We start from the raw sequence: 18,666 nt of genomic DNA, 5'->3' as shown, positions 1-18,666 counted from the left end.
TACTGTTATATTGTTTATTAAATTGATATACCTTTCGCCTTATTAATTTTATATTTTAACACCTAGACCGTCGACTTTGCTGACTGGGGGCTCGGAGCTATTTAACCTTTAAAGTATCCGTCCTCCTCCAGGGTTAGTAACAATTCGTAGGGGGCACGTGACCATAGGATACAAACTGGGCCAGGTTTTCAATATCATCACATGCTCAATGCCTGATGCATGCTGGGTCAGGTTTCGGTCATCATATGAGATGCAAGCTGGACCAGGGTTTGGTCCTCATAATTTGCTCATTACCTGATTCAAGCAAATTGTTACCTTCGTTAATGAAGGGTACCTTAAAATGTGCTAAAAGGTTTAAGAATGTCTTCTAACGTTATTTAGTTTCTATCTCCATCATAGATAAGATCATCACTTGTGGAAGACCTGTTCTTCGCTTCTGGTTTTTCTGTTGCGACGTTTTAAAAATTTCAGTTCATCCGTATCATGGAAGGGAAACAACTCTTCCTTCCTTATGCCATCCTTTTTTTCAGCGCTTCTGCTACGAAAGTAACAATGTCTAAAATCAATAAATATGTATATCTTTTGAGCGTTCGTTGAGTTGAATAGATACTTTAAGCAAAAACTTAGCCTAATATTTAACTCAAAATTCTTTAGCTCGTACTACATAACCGGGCTCCTTTTTTGTTACTCTTCCATATTTATCTGGAGATTCGTACTGGTAACTGTTTAATACATGTTCAACAATAAATACACATAAAACGCTCATTGCATATGTTAACACATGAGCTTGAAATATTCCATGCACACATGACTTTGAGACTTACTGCTGTAGCAACAAAAAAAAAAAAAACAACCCACAAAAAACAATAAGTTTTCCATGTTAAATGCAACCATGCTCATTATATAAATTAAACTATGGTTTCGGCAAATGTATCAACAATGGACTCCTCCTACCAAGGAAATGCGCTGAACACGACCTCCAACAGTCTTCCGCCTGTCAATCTGATTCAAGACGTCTTGGATGCACCCACGTTTCCGACACTGTCATCTCACTATTTCGTCATCAGGAGAAGAGACAAGCTGGATGTGCGAGTAACGAAGGCCATACGAAGCGCAAAATGCTGGTCTGATCACAGACTCATGATCTGTAAGCTCAATACCCAGAATCAGCTTAACTAACACAAGGTAGGCAAGAGCCCAAAAAAGCCAAAGGTTGTCAAGTTGACAGTATTTCATCATACCAGAAGGCAGCTTTCAACAGCATCAAGAGGGTTGTAAATTCAAACTGAGAGATTTGCAAGACTCATGGCTGTGAAATAAATCAGATGAGATTTGCTCCTGTGTAGGCAGGAATAACGTGAAGAATGATGCATTGAAGACAATTTAGAGGTCAGTGATCAGGAACATTTCCAATCCTGCCATGCCGCTCATTGACAAAAAGATACTTCAAAGATTGGCAGAATGCTTAAATAACATCCACTATCTACATTCATCTATCAGTAAGGCTGACTGAAAATGAGAAAGAAACTGACCTGATGTGAAATGACAAAACACCTGGGGCAGATGTTATATCAGATTTTAATAAACCTTTAGGCTTGCATATGGGACATAAATCGACTGAACTCATTCAATCAATTTGGACTAAAGGAACAATATGCCAGGAGTACAAGAATGCACACATCATCCACTTGTACAAGCAAAAAAATGCAACAGATAATCATGCTGCATCAACCAGGATAACTAATTGCTGTAAATAGGAAACAAAACATCCTCTCCAGAAGTCTGATCAATTGCATTATGCCTCATATCGATCAAAAGTTCCTGCCAGAGCGTCGGTGTCGTTTAAGGAAAGGACAACAGACAACAGACAGGGTATGTTTAGCTCATTAACTCCAGTGAAAAAGAAGGGACAGACTTCCAATATGTACATGATATTCTCAGACATGACAAAAGCCTCTGATACAGTCAGCCATAGTAACCTTTGGAAGATTATGGCAAAATTTGGTTGCCATGAGAAATTCATGATGGTCTGGCAGTTCCATGATAGCATGCTCATTTCTGTCATGAGCGATGGCAAGTAATCCTAATCATCCACAGATAACAGAGGACTCAAGCAAGGCTGTGTGTTGGCTCCAACCCTCTTCAGTATGACGTTAGTTGCCATGCTTACTACGCCTTCCATGACTATGACACTGAGATTGACATCATATTTGGGAATGAAGGCAAGTTCTTGAATCTGAGGAGACAACGACAAAGACTAAGTTACAGGATGTGACTGATTGTGATCTCCTATTTCCTGACAACTGTTCTCTGAATGATAAATCTAAGCCAAACATGCAACAGGATATTGATCATTTCTCTTCTAGCTTGTGACAATTTTTGTCTCACAGTAAGTATCAAAAAGACAGAGGTAGTGTACCAACTTGCAACAAGGGAAGCCTGTCATGTGCAGCCCACATTGATGATGAAACATATGACATAACTGATAAAACAAGTGTGGCCACTGGCAGACAATGTACACATGAGTGGGAGTGCATAGGTATCAATCTTCCAACAAAACTGAAGATCTACAAAGCTGATGAGTCTCCAACCTGCCGTATTGCATCCAAAATCTGGACAGTATGTAGACACCATGCCAAGAAGCTGAACTATTTCCACATGGACTGCCTGAGGAAACTGATGCGGATCAAAAGGCAGGATAGGGTTCCAAGCACTGAGCTTTTCACACGGGCAGGCATTCCAAGCATCCACACTCTGCTGATGAAATCACAGTTGAGATATGCAGGCCATTTTACCATTTAGTTTGAAAAACAATCACCCAAGAAGATCTACAGTGAGCTGAAGGTGGAAAATCAATTGAAGGGTGGTCAGAAACAAATGCTTTAAAGATTCCCTCAAGTAATTCTTGAAACGCTTCAATATTGACCCCCAAGTCTTAGGGATATCTCACACAGGATCACTCCATCTGACAGTTTTGTCTATACTGGATCTACAGAATTTGAACTTGTGTCAAGCAGTGTAAACCTAGAACTGCAGCATGCCCTCACTAGATAAAGCAAATTCAAACAGCGTCCTCTGTCAGGTGTGCAATAGACAGTTCAGTGCACAAATTAATCAGATCAGTCATGTACTTACAGAAACCAAACCAGTTAGTGATGTCATAGACATCTTCGAACTCCAAGAACAAACAACATGCATGCACTGTTAAACCTGCCTTCAAAGCTCACATTTGTTAAGAAACAACCTGTTTTACTCAGCCACTTTTTTTGATACAATTTGTCATAAACCAAATGATCAGAAAAGATTTCTCTTCCGTGACTGTGGAGGAGAGTACTGGGATGTATAAACATATGTATGTAAATCTGTTTGAGTGTTTATATATATATATATATATATATATATATATATATATATGAGTATGAATAGAATATTTAAGGTGTTTATAGATGTAATGATACATAGAAATAGAAATGCATTTACTGTTTGATAGAAATGGATCATTTACAGCAAACATTCTAAAATAGGAATGTTTGAAATCATTTTGTTCATACTTTTTTTTCTCCATTCATTTCTCCAGTAACCTGGCTGGTCGTAGGGGTCCCACTGAAGACTTTGTGACAATCTCCTTCATTTTGCCATGTTCTCCACTTCTCTTTGGGACTGTGCAAAGTTCATGCCTGTGTCCACTCTTTGGTGTTATCCTCCTCTTCTGGTTGCCTTGTTTTCTCTTTCCTCTCACTGTGCCATTAAGGATTGACTTTGACAGGCAAGATAAGCATGAGTCATGACTATACCATCTTAGTCTGTGTTTCTTAATGGTAGTGTGCAGATCTGCACATCTGATCCAGTTGCACATTCGATTCTAAAGTACAACTCCTCATTAAAGATGTGGTCTAAGTATGGATTTTCACTGAAGGATCCCTCGATAACATCTCATCTCAAAGGCATGAATTCTTCTCTCTAGTTCTGCTGTCATAGTCCATGTCAGTTGGGCTGGTGCTAAAACAAAGTAGTGACATCAGGTTTGACATAAAAAATACATTAAATATCAAAGACACAAAAGAGGAAAATACAAACATATTTTGTCTCATGTTAAGGGAAAACCAAACTAGATAGTCTGAACAATCGCGGAAATAAAGAGTAATGTTACAAGTGAGAATAACGTGGAGTGATATTGAAGGTCATACAAGGACATGAGAAGAGATTTGACTGGGAAATACAATCTCTGTTTAATGTCAGGCATCTAAATTTTAACTAATGACAGAGGGAACTTTGAAACTGATATATGATAAATTTTATATATATATATATATATATATATATATATTACTGGGTAGTTAATGTAACAGGAGATCAGATAAAATATCCATGCTTTATTTCTTCTAGCCCTTTTACATCATCTTTATAGACGCTCTTCAGGTGAATACATCCTTCCTTTATCATATTTTTGTAATTAACAATTTAACATAATTAAAATATTAGTTACGTCATAGTTTATATGGCATAAACTTCCCTATATTTCTAAATCACACATGTATATAAAATTAAATTTGTAATGTTGAATTGTTATTATGTTCATTAATGCATTGATAGTGTAAAACCTGATTCATACAAAATAAAACAATTAAAATGTTATTCTGTCATCATGATATGAAAATGGATCAGTGTGCTGATAAAATGTACCAAAAATCACGTGTTAATTTTTATAAATAATTAGCTTGAGCTATTAAGGTATGAATTTAGTGTATATATGAGGTACAGTTACTTTTATTCAATTAAAGATTCATTATTAGTTAATAATTTATATAAGGGTAAAACTTTGAAGTTTCCTCCTGAACAGTTATGTGTATGTTTATTGACTTTTAATAACCTGAGCTCATCTGTTTTTGTTTGCTATGTACTGTCATTCTCTAAGTTCAATTTTTGTCTGATCTATGTAGAAAGCTTCACACCTAACACATATCAATGCATTTCTTGAATTGCAATTCAGGTCCTGTTTAACATTAAATAGCTTAAATTTTAAAACTGTATCGAGTTTCCTTCTACAGGTAAAGCTCATTATAACGCAATTCATTATAATGTGATTCCACTTATAACACGATGGTAGCATGTCTCCCATATTTTAATTTAAGGTGGCCTCTCTTTTTAACATCCTAAATACATGCTCTTGGAAAAGCTGATTATTTGTATCCGTAGCAGATTATCAATCCCAGCACTGTGTTTAAAGTTACCTTAACTTCCAAAATTTTCTAGAACATATTGCAGTGTTATATTTGTTAATGGAAATAAAGAACAGCTATCAAGTTCAGACAAGTTAAAAGAATTTTGAATACAGTCCGCATTGTTTAAAGTTTGGAGGAAGTAACATGTAGCTAGTTTGACATTTTCCGAGAAGTATCAAACTGTTCAAACGTGTGACTTTGATCTCTTTGTCGGCTGACTGACAAATTCTACATATCCAACAATGAGCAGAATTTTGGTTGATGTGCCACCTGCGTCAAATGAATGTCATTGATACCAATGATTGTCATGTATACAAATCAAAGCTAAAGTATATTTCATGTCTGATGAAACCCAACAAACAAAACAAATAATATATGATCAAGAGGTTAGTCATGACAATGAAATTTGAATGCACATTTTCAATGGGGAAGTTTTTCTAAAAATTAGTTAATGCGATCCCACTTACATAACGATGGAATTCTTTGGACCCCGAGCATCGCATTATAATGGGCTTTTACCTGTATTATATTTGAACAAGTTTTGCACCTACAGTACTTGTACCATATTTGGCAACACCAAAGCCAACAGTGGTCACAGTGGTGATTCCACAAATATCATCTACAATCACACACATGTTTGTATTTCACAAGTAGCTCAGTTTACATTGGTGATTTCATTTCACAATTAATTTGCTTTGTTAGTTTTTCAGCTAGATAACATTGAGGTTCTATCATCATTCTTCTGTTAATAAAGTGATCACAGATATAATGGCTTGACAAGCTTGCCTTCAGGTGCAACAAGCAGTTCCAAACTATTACCCTTTTTGACTGGTACAGATGCCATACAATGATAGAAAAATGTCATACAATCATAGTAAATATCTTCTTTTGGAATGTATACATCTGCAACAATTTTACATTCTATGGCATGACACCACATTTATTTAGAAGCATACTGACTATGCTCTTGGTTTATTTCTGAAATGATTGTGCTCATTATCGCCTAAGAATTGTTACATGGACAGCTACGTCCTTGTCGAGTAACAGACACGATTTTTCTCTTCTTTGTTGTCATTGTTGGTGCAACATAAATAACTGGAAATGCAGCTGGGGTGGATTTGTTGGTGAACCCCACCTCACTGTTCATAGAAACAACCGCAGAGCTATTTTACACCTGGTGGTAGAGTCAACGACTGGGTGTTTTCACTTGGGAATGAAATGATTCCAAGCTAGCTTCATGTTCTTACATGTAAATTTAAGTGGTTCCAAATGCTGATTTCTATTTGGCAGTTTAAAAAATTATATTTCAATGTACATGTATATGTGGGTTTGTTAACACCATTTTGATGCAAGTTATATTAACAAGTGGAACAAAATCACCATTGCTGTGATGGCACCAGTGGTCAGTCTATCTAACATTTCATATGCAAATTCTGCAACCTCATCATCATGGTCAGAATCCATTTTATATATGCAATGATGAATCTAATCTGAAACAAATGCCAAAGACATTTTAGCACCCATCTGGAGAAAAACTGCAATAACCTACACTGGCGATGCGCCCAAGCAGTTTACCTTTTATTCCAACTCACAGCAACAAAATGACTTTACATTTTTGTCTGGGGTTTTGCCACCAGTGGAGGGGGCGGTTTCAATATCATCTATAAATATTTCTAACCTGGTGAGTACATGCATTTTTGTGCACTGAAAAACTGAGGAGTTATCTGTTCATTTGCATGCCAGTAGCTGATGGAATGGATGTGCAAACATGATGGATACAAAGGCCACAGCATTACCGGTATACTGAAGTCATTGAGGTTACTGGAAAGGTGTGGCAGTTATCAAAAAGCTGGCAGAAATAACCAAAGTCTCACAAGATGTTGCCAGGGAAAGTCTCAAGAAACAGGTCACGTGGCAGTTTTATCCACCAGTCATTCAGGGTTCATACTGAACTCTGAATGATAAATTCAAAGACTTTTCCCAAACTTTCTAAGACCACAAACATAGATTTACAAGACCTATTTTCGCTAACATTTTGTATACAGGTTATATGAGAAAAGAACAAATGCAAAAAACACATTATTGTTTAATGATGAAATTCAAACAATAATTTCCAAAAATTGCTTTATAATGATATGCATCAGATCTAATACAAAATGAATTCTTCTCTAAACAGATATCAGCACTGCTTTAAATGCATTATTATAGTTGTTGTTGTTTCTTCAGTCATTTTGGAAAGAGAAGACACTGCTGTAATCTTGTTCTCTGCTCTTCTCCTAAGGGCGTTTGACTCTGTAACAAGCACAATGAGCTCTTTTAACTCTGCTTCCTCTTCCATCTGAACAGAGGAAGCATGTAGGCTGGTAATGTCAGCTTCAAGACCCAGCCTTTTGGCATTAAGTTCTTCTGCTTCATCCATGGCTAACTCCCGTTTCTTTCCTTTTCTGATTTTCTCCTTATGCTCCTCCTCTGCTTTCTTCTTATCCAGATAGGCATGGTACTTATGTCTTGCAGAGGAGGCATATGTCATCATTTCATTGCTAATGACGATTTCCAAAGGTCCACCAGCTTTTCTTATTGTGTCAATGATTAGCCTTTGAGCTCTGAGGCTTTCTCTGCTGAGGTTATCAACAGATACCTGTTTGATGACAGAAAATCCTCTCTCCACTGTTTCCTGCCCATGTGACAACAACAACATTTTCTGGAGAACATTCCAAAGTTCAACATATCCCTTTCTTTTGGAAAGGGCAGAATAAAACTTCATTAAGGCTGTAATCTGTTCTATTGAAGGATTTCAAGGGATGATTGTTCGATTGGATAACTTCATCCACTAATTTTCCATGCTGAGTCAATATTAAATCATGTTGGGACTCTACCTTTCTTCCTGCCTTGCACATAATTCTAAGGACCATACAGAGTTTTGCTTCTCCCTTTTCCTTATCTGACAATGTACAAAATGCCTTTTGTTTATGTTTTATTCTTTTCCAGCCATTCCTTGTATTTCTCTTGTTCAAGCCAGATATCTTTGAAAGTTAGAGCAAAGACCTGGCATTTTTAAACACAAGATGAAACAAAACTGAAGACGTAAATTGACTGAACAAATATTGAATCCTCGAGCATGTGTTACTTTCACATACTTTCTACACAGAGTGAGTGCTTGTTCAATGAAACCAAAATTCAATTGGCTGGACAGTCTTGTTTAAAAAAAATCGTGAATTAGTGTAATGAGCATTTCGATTGGCCAAAGCTGATTGACTTGTCAAATCAAATTGAATGATTCATCAAAAGAAAGAAGCCAGGAAAATGGACTACATCCGAATCTAACAACCTTAGGCAATTTTATTTGTGATAATAATAATAATAATAATGACTTTGTTTAGTGCCTAATCTTTAGAAGCTCTAAGCGCTTTACAACGTTAGGTAACAACTAAAACATATATAATGATAAACAAACAGCATGAAATTAGAAAACAAAAAATGTGATGAAAATAGTTATGGTGCTGACTTCCTTTGATGAAGGGTGTAGCCAGCTTGCTTTGATGAAGAGTGTTATTGAAGTCGCAACCAAGGTCAACATTGGATGGCCAAACAAATTCTTGTTTGTTATTGTGGCAGTAATGAAACTGAATGGGTCATCAAAAGAAAGAAACAAGGAAAACTCAACTATACATCCCAGTTTAATGTGATAAAAGGTGCACAGAACTAAGTCAATTGAATCATTGATTTATCATTTATATCCTGACAGTGACCATAATGGCACTAATACTGGCATACCCTGCACCTTTCATGCTTAACAGACTTTCCATACTAACATGGCGCCATACTGCGTACACTATGGGCTACTTTATTTCCATCAGACAACATAATGATGTAATTCATCCTATTTGGTAACTGCCGGATAATTCTGTAAACTACCATAACGTTGAGAGTTTGGAATTATATCTGTTTGTACACATGAACATAGAAATTAAACCGCTTGTTAAATCCATGTGAAAGGCAAATTTGTTGTTGTCATCTTTTCCTTTGCTTGATTCGACATTGTAAATATCAGAATCAGACAACATATGTATGTACATCTGTAGTCATGCACATACCGCTTTGCTGAAAACGGACTTGTCCAGGAACTGGAAATGGATCTCAAAAACTTCCGTTAAGTATGAAACACACAGATGATGACGGTGTTAGGGCCACTCTACTCAGTCAGGTTATAAATAATAAATCAATGAATGAATTGACTAAGTTCCTTGCACTTTTTATCACATTAAAGATTTCCATTATTGAAATCGGTGTTGTTGTTTGTTTTGTTTTTTACAAACAAACGGGTTGGTATAGTCAGACTATACATCCAAATCTAACAACCTTGGACACTTTTATTTGTGATTATGGAAAGAAATTAAAAGTTTTGGGTTTATTTCAATTTTCAAAGACTTTTAAAGACCTCATGGTAATCTGCTTGATTTCCCCAAACTTTCAAGATCTTGAAAATGCTACATCATTTTTCCCAAACTCTAAAAGCCCTTCAAAGACCATACGAATCCTGTCATTATTAGAGGGGCGGGCCCTTGACCACAAAAGAGGCTTGCAAACTTTCCTAGGTATGGCTTGCATCTATAATTGGCCGAATATGCTGAAGCTTAACATCAGCTGCTATACTGCAGCTATTGGCTTAACCACAGCATGCACCCACAAAGGCCGACATCCACTGAGCACAGGATATTTTGGGGAGGTTGAACTGTATTCTAGCCAAGCAGCTGTTTGGGCACCAGTACACTCGGATGTTGCATTCTGATAGCAAGACTGCAGAGTGTAGCATTTACTGGGTTCGATGGCTGCCTTACACTGTGGCAGCCCTATATGATGAGATAACAGTTGCCAGTTGCATCTTTTCAAAGTGCACACAGCCATCCATATAGCTGTACAGCTACAACCTGTTGCAAGTATGTACGCTGCATTGTGATGTGAAACGCCTCTTAACCAGACTTACCAAGACTTTGGCCAGTTTTTGCAGAGTTGCTTATAAACTGTATGCTATCAATGAGCTGCAGCTGCCATGTTGATCGTGTTGGACAACAGATTGGCATCATTTCCACAGATTGGCACATTTTCCATTGAGGACCAAGTACATCATGAAACATCTAACCTAATGTTGATATGACCATCCATTCATAAGGATAAGTGATGACAAGATTTTCAAGATGGCGACTTAGTGGCCATACTGGTATAACGGTACCAACTGCGCAAGTCCAGGTGGGCGGAGCTTAAGGTGTAGGAAGACTGCATTCAGAAATAAAGAACAACACTAACTGTGATTGGTGCATTATTTAAGAGTTGTACTTTCTGTTAGGCTTAAAAAAAGTTGACCTCTTGGCAACATGTGAGATTATGTTAATTCCTATCTAGATCATATTTTGTATTTTTTTTTATTTTAAAAAATGTGGTACACATGTCTGAAACTGTGTCTGTTGTGACTAGATAACTCTTACCCTGTCTAGTTCCAGCAGAGTTATCTTTCTTAAATGCAATGGAGTACCTGGTTTTGTCCTTGTCAAATTGACAATCTAACACTGCTCTCTAGAAAAGTGTGTGACATGCACGCCAAAGTAGGATAGAAAATATATTTATTTCCCCATACATTAGCATTAAGGTCTATGGGAAAACAATAGGTACTGTGATACCTAAAGGGAAGAATAGCCTCACAGTGTATCCATAGAAACACATAACATGTGGGCGGCATTTATGAACTTTACTAGTTTGATGTATGAAAACAAATGGGTGCTGAACAGTTTTGGTCAAATTTTTAAAGTCCTTTAAGAATAAAATGTATGAAATCTTCAGAAAATAGCACAAGTTTGCTTTGGATGGGGACTTTTGGTAACTATAGCTATGACAGATATAGACTTGTGTTGCCTGATGCCTTTATGTCTGTGCTGTTAGCTCCTAGATTGGAAAACATGCAACAAAATAAGTTATGTAAACATAATATAGTTGATCTTGGTGAAATATTGACTATTTTAACTGTAAAAAATGAAAAATCATGTGTACAAAAACAGCTATCTTGTTCTTGCAAGGCATGCCATAAACCAGGATAGAGAACACTCTTGTAGATATATCACTTGTTCCATGTAGGATGTTCTGGTATGAGTAATTTTAGGTAATTTATTAAATATATTGTATTCCTTCCCACTTTGATTTTAATTGTCCTGCTCTAATTGTCCATTTTTGTACACTTTCCTGCCTTGAAATTGTTCATGCAGTTAGTTAAGTTCTCTTGCATTCCCTTTTGTTGATTGTAGTGGGGAATACCAACAATCAAGAGCAGTTTCTTTAAGTCAGAACTTCCCATTGACACTTGTATAAGCCCAGTTATAATCTACTGTTGACTTTCAATTAATTCTATTTATTTCTGTCCAGCTGTTCTTGTGGAATTTCCATATTATGTCCAACATTACTGAAGGATAACCATTTTAGTCACACAGTGCGCATTCATTCTATTCAAATTCACATTGTTCTTGAAACTTTGCATCCCATCGCAAGAATCCAAATTGGCATGAGATTATATCTGCATGGTTATGGAAGGCTGCACTCTACATGCCAGCATTGTAGAAAATATGAACTATGTGATATGAAAGAGCCACGTCATCTTAGAAATTAAAATTACATGACTCTTGAGGTCTCCACTAAATACAGAAGTGTAAATGTTAGGTTCTCACTTTATCAATAATGTATTTTTGGATAATTTAATTGCAATGAAGTTAATACAGGTGGTTCATGAACTCATCTATATTACATGGACAATATATTAGAGGTTACCACACCTTATGCATATCATTCAGTTATCTCCCTTACACCAGTCATAACATTTAAAGAAAATAAAAACTCATATTTTCAGTGACTGGTTATGAAAATAAAGAGAAGATTTGTGAAGTATTATATTAGCCCTCAATCTTGATGCAAATGTAAGTAAAAGTAATTTAATAATTTCTCACAGTAGAGTTTACAAGTTTAAAAACTGATAAAGTATGTTTTGTTTGGTTCAGGTAAGTTACTGCCTAACTTAAGCCCATTATTGTTAATTTCTTATGCAGAAGAAATACACATTATATGTACCTATATTATCTAAATTATTCACCCTTTTATATTAGATGGAAATGAAAATACCACTTCACCTGAAATTTGGGTACCTGTAAGGGATGTTATATCACAGTTGCCTTTGGGCTGTTCTTGGACCTATGGGTCCCTGCCCCATATATTTGTCCAAAGTAAGGTCATCAAACGTTCACTTCTCATTTTTCGCATTGCTGATTTTGCCTCCTTTAATTCCTTTATCATAAGCTACCTCTCCCTTTTAGATACACACTTTCCTATTGTTTTTAACTCCATTTGATGAGCTATACTTAGTGTTTATATTTGGCATTTTTCTGTATTTTATTCCCCTAATTTCACCCCCAATCCAACATAACCACTTAAAAGCTGTGATTTAATATATTTGGTGACTGATTGGTTTACTGAATCAATTTTATTCACAACACAAAGGAGGGAAGCTTACTATTTGTGTTACAAAGAGGATGGGTAGGTAGACCTTTGTGTGAGGACTGGTGGTTAGTGACCTCATGTATCTGCAGACAGTGTAAAGTGTTCAAAGCTTATACTTTATAATAAGATTGGGTCGTGTCCACCTGTCTCTGGTGTTAAGTTCTGCATCTACCAAACAAATATAAATTCCTTTCTTTTAGCTGAATTGTACATTCTAAAGTAGGACAGGTACATACTTTTTGGTACATTTACCTTTGACCTAGTTATTACATAATATGACATAATGCGAACTATCCCATACCACCCATGTGAAGTTCAATAAGTGCTGATATGAATAAGATACAACTCATAGTTAAAAGAGTTCATTTTATTTCAAAAGACGATTTTGCTAGTGAAGCAAAAGTATGAAAACAAGAGTTCAAACAGCTCAATAACATTTCTATACACATTCATATAAGCCATAGCTTAGTACCTCATAAAATTGTTTTTCACAAGTGAGACTAAGTACATTTGTTACTTATACAGTCCTGAACTATTTCACAGATTATTGGAAAAATTAAGGTTTGCTATAGGTATAACGGTACCAATTGCGCAAGTCCAGGTGGGCGTTGCTTAAGGTGTAGGGAAGTTTGCATTCAGAAATAAAGAACAACACCAGCTGTGATTGGTGCATTATGTGAGAATTGTACTTTCTGTTAGGCTTAAAAAAAGTTGTGCCTCTTGGCAACATGTGAGATTATGTTAATTCCTATCTGGATCATATTTTGTATTTTTTATGATTTTTTTAAAATGTGGTACACATGTCTGAAACTGTCTGTTGTGGCTAGACAACTCTTATCCCTGTCTAGTTCCAGCAGAGTTATCTCTCTTAAATGCAATGGAGTCCCTGGTTTTGTCCTTGTCAAATTGACAATCTAGCACTGCTCTCTAGAAAAGTGTGTGACATGCACGCTAAATTAGGATAGAAAATATATTTATTTCCCCAAACATCAGCATGAAGGTCTATGGAAAAATAATTGGTACCATGATACCACTGGATATCTGAGTAGCATCATTTCATTTAAGATCAACTAGACCTTGGGATGACTGAGTGTGTGTTAAGTTTCAAGGCAATCATCCAGGTACAGTAGTTTAGGAGGGGTAGCAATAACAACATTGTGCTAATAGAAAGATGGATGATACACAGGCCTTCCCATAAGCTCTTCTGATATATAATGAGCTAATAATAATAATAATAATAACAACAACAATACAGGTAATAATAATATTAACAGTAACAATACCGGTAATAATAATAATTATTATCAATAATAATAATATCGGTAATAAAAATAATAATAATACTGGTAATAATAATAATAAAAATACTGGAAATAATAATACTAATAATAATAATAATGCTGATAATAATAATAATGGTAATAATAATACTAATAATAATACCAGTAATAATAATAATAACAATAATAATGTTAGGGGCTGCATATTGAGCCCTTGATCAAAGCACTGCTCCAAAATGTGTGACCTTGACCCCAAGCATGTCACAGAATGAACTGTATTTATTGTCACAATGATACATCTAAGGTTTTAAGTAAATCTGTCAATGGTATGCAGGCAATATAAGCTAATGAAAACACTTTCCTCAACCTTAAAACAATTTTTTTATCGCTGTGACTTTGACCCAAAGCTTCACAAGGTATATGAGCCTGTCACATAATGAACTGTATTAGGTTCACAATGATTAATCCCAAGCATAAAGAAAATCCATTAAAAGTTTGGAAAGTATATGCAACTTGAAAAACGTAACAGAATCCTTAACACAAACTTTCTCTGTGACCTTGTCTCCAATCTCATAGGCGTGAGTTAGTGTGTGTGGTGTGTGTGTGATTTAGATTTTTAATGTAGCTTTAACAATTTTTCAGTCATATCGCTACGATGTCTGCAGTGTGACAGTTTATAGTGATGTCTAGCACTGGGGCATCATGCTGCAGACATGTAGCATGATGTCCCACCCAGTCACATTATCCTGACACCAGGCTGACTAGTCCTAACACTAAACTCTTAATGCCGAGCGCAAAGCAAGGCAGCTGTTAGTACCATTTTTGTAAGTCTTTGGTTTCACTGGGTGGGTGGCGTGAGTTAGCATGTCATAGAATGTTGTTGTAGCTTCATAATAACTCATCCCATGTGTGATGTGAATCTTTCAAGAAGTTTAAGTACATTTAAAAACCTTCACTAGAATAGTCACTGCTATGTCTTGCTTGCCACTAACAGGGGCTCAAGACAGAGTTTTGTTTAACAGATGTCATATACTGTAAAATGGTCCCTGTATCATATTTAAAGCCAAATTTCCTGCACAAAATACTGTTAATCATATTGTGCTAAAGTCGATGTCATGTAGGATTGCATTACTAACCTCTTTCAAAATGTTTGAGAATAAAAAATTGGAATTGGTGGGTGGGTGTTGGAATATGTAATCCTACCTATCCCAAAGCATGGTTTTGCCATCACACTTTTTAATAAGATAGATAATAGTGGTGAACATGCAACTTTGCGTCTACCACCTGTTTATTCAGCATGCATCCCTATCAGCGGTAAAACCCTGGAAAATGATTCAAGAAGACTGTAGATGTGAAATGTTTTAAATGTTAAACATTTAATCTATTATCCCCTTAAGCTAAGCTACAGACAGGTGAGACAGAAGAAAAATTACAATACTTCATTCTGTGCCCATGGAAAACATGCTCCCAATGTAGACCTAATAGCTTGAAATACATGAATAATTAGTATTTATGACTGAAAAAAACCAACAACAATAATGTTGACCAAAAACTCTGTACATAATTTTATTATACCCCACCATGATTGCGGAATGGTCATTTAGTGCAATCTTTGTCCATTTATCCATCACAACTTGGTTAAGTCTGAATTTAGGTTAACCTATCTGACACTACAAGTTTTGGAGCAATGTTGTTGTTGCTGTTGTTGTGGGGTTTAATGCCATTTTTCAGCACACAATAGGCCATACATGGCGTCCAGTATTAATGGTGGAGGAAGAACCAGGGAAAACCCTGGAAAGAACCACCGACCCACAAGAAGCTACTGGCAAGCTTTCTCACATACCCACATTGGCTGAATTAGAGACTCGAACTGACGCAGACAGAGGTGAGATGGCAGTGATCTGTAACGGAGAGTGCTTTAGACCACTCGGGGACCCCTTGGAGCAATGTAACTTCATATGTAAATGTGTTTTAGTGAGTTTCACACATATCAAACCCAACAGCTTAGAATGTGAATGCATCTTGGTGGGTACATCACCATCTTAAGTTGGTATGAAGTAAATTTCACCAATTAGTGACATTAGTTAGCATTTGTGATTAGGTCAGTTTCTCAGTCATATAGTCACTCCCCGATTCCTGCAACTTGGAATGTACGTGTACTGGTGCCATCAAAATTTTATGTTTCAATGACATCAGTTAGGTTAGTCAGGTATTGTTAGCCTATATAATTTAGTAGGCAGATTGCTGTTGATGAGTTCAACACCATCTTTACAAATGTAGGTCATCAATGGGATCAAAATTTCACACTTTAAGTGTCTTGTGTTGATATTAGTTTTAAACTGAAGCAAGAAATGTTGTATTTAGATACACCCCCATTGTGTGATCTACATTTAATGCTTCAGTGACTTAGTTTTGTGTTTAGCATCAGTTTCTCGTTCACCTGACTACATGATGGCCTACATGATGGGCATTCATGTTCTGTGAACATATTTCTAGTTATGTATCTTTATACAAGTAAAGGTGCACATGTCACTTGGGGACAGCTCTCCAGCGTAACAGGATTTTAGCCAGTATACATATTCTGATTAAAATTTAGATTTGTATCTGTAAGAACAAGATCTGTTGGACACACAGAAAATCATGTTTTTCTAACTTCCTGATTCACCAATTCTATCACAAAATTTATCATTCTCAAAATTGAAAGATCATTCAAAACATCTCATTACTAATGACAAGTGACAACTCACCTTTAAACAAAATGCAATGTTTCAGCTAATTTGTTACTGAAAATGTATGGTCTGGGAATTACAAATGTTACTAGAATATTTTATGACATCTTTAATTTCAATTTGGATAAGACTGGCTTACATTATGACATCATGATAAATCGGTCAGCTGCACTTGTTGCATATGTTTTGCCTATTTCATTTACACTGGTAAATAATGTCTCTTCCAAAGTAGAACAGATGATGATCTTCCATAATTACTGATAATGTTCAACTGAGGTGTTGAAAGTTACTTGATATTGCCTTATAATTATTCTTAACAAAATGGTTTAAAATGTTTAACAAATATAAACTATGTCCTAAATATATTAGAATCAGAACAGTATACCTATTGCAAACATGCTTGTATTTCTTTTATTCCGCATAAACATTTCTGCAACTGCTGAGAACTTCAAGCACAATTATTTAGTTATTTTAAATCTAATTTTGTTCTTGAACTTTTAATGGCAACATTATTTTTTACTATTAGTATCTTATATATTGCTGTGTTAGTCGTATGGGGATAAAACTGTAAAACTGCATAAGAAATGTTCCTTTATTAGGTGAACAAATCTATATCCAAAGATACATGATGGTACATTATATTACTTGTAAAATCAAGAATCCAGACTTAAATATTTCCTAAGATTGGTTGGTAGTGGCAGACATGACAGTACTCCTGGCTTACACCTTTCTCCAATACATTTTCTAATTGTTGCCCTGCAAATCTGTATTAACGGAGATGGATTACTTATAAGCTGTTTTATCAAGTTAACACAAGAATGGTCAACTTCTGAATGTTCAATGCTTTTCTCCATTTGTCCCAACAACTCTAGACCAACTGAATTTCTATGACTATAGCTTGTGCTCAAAAGAAACAGAACCAGTTCCTTCTTTTCTTCTGAAACTCCCCGTTCTCTGGATACACCATAGTCCAACAGACATTCAATTAAATGCACCCAGCTAATTACATCAGGCTCAAAATGGCCGCCAAATCTAACCAATTCTTTTACGATGCTAAAATTGCATTTTTCACACGCAATGTGTAGAGGACTTGTATCAAAATGATTCCTGTTGTTTGGGTTTGCACCACTTTCTAAAAGTGCCGTTACAACTGCCTCTTTCCCATTCCGCACAGCCCAGTGCAAGCACGTGTCTTTCGTGCTATATTCAATTGATCCCCCTTCCTCCTCTTCAACACGTATATCTGGAATAGGAGTATTAATATGCGCTCCATTCTCGGCTAACATCTTGATCATTCCAGGATCATTATTGATGCAGGCTAAAAAAAGTGGGTTGTGAGACAAACAACGGGAGGGGTCGTCTTTGTGAATAAACCAGCCTTTACAATTTACATCTGCGCCAGTTTCCAGTAAGAGTGATACAATGTTCAGTTTCTTCGTATTTACGGCATAGCTAAGAGGTGTAAATTTTCCGCGAATTTTCTCTCCTGCCACTATACAAGCTCGGTTGATTTGACATTTGTTCCTCACAGAAGCGATTGAAAATTTTATCGTCTCCAAGTCGTCATTATCGACCGCATCAATGAAATGTTTAATTTTAACAGTTTTCTGATGCTTTATCGATTCCATTACCTTATTTTAACATTTTGGTTGGAAGAAAAACAAATTGAAAGCAGCAATATTTGGAGAAACTTTCAGCGTCGTTTTCACCAACTTGGAAAGAGTGCTCTCCCTTTAAACTCTTCCGTGAGAAAATAAAATAACTAAGAAAGAAAATAGACTGGTTGCATCTGTTAATAATTACTTTTAAAGCGGGAGACAGTTCTAACCTGACACAAAATAAAATCCGGTAATAAATAAGTAACGTTTTTGAAGAATTATTGATCTCCTCAAAGAGTATTTT

This window comes from Sinohyriopsis cumingii, chromosome 3 (assembly GCF_028554795.1).
Source record: "Sinohyriopsis cumingii isolate HCF-2022 chromosome 3, ASM2855479v2, whole genome shotgun sequence".
In the NCBI taxonomy this organism is placed as follows: domain Eukaryota; kingdom Metazoa; phylum Mollusca; class Bivalvia; order Unionida; family Unionidae; genus Sinohyriopsis; species Sinohyriopsis cumingii.
The sequence above is the reverse complement of the archived record's forward strand: the minus strand, read 5'-3'. Positions refer to the sequence as shown.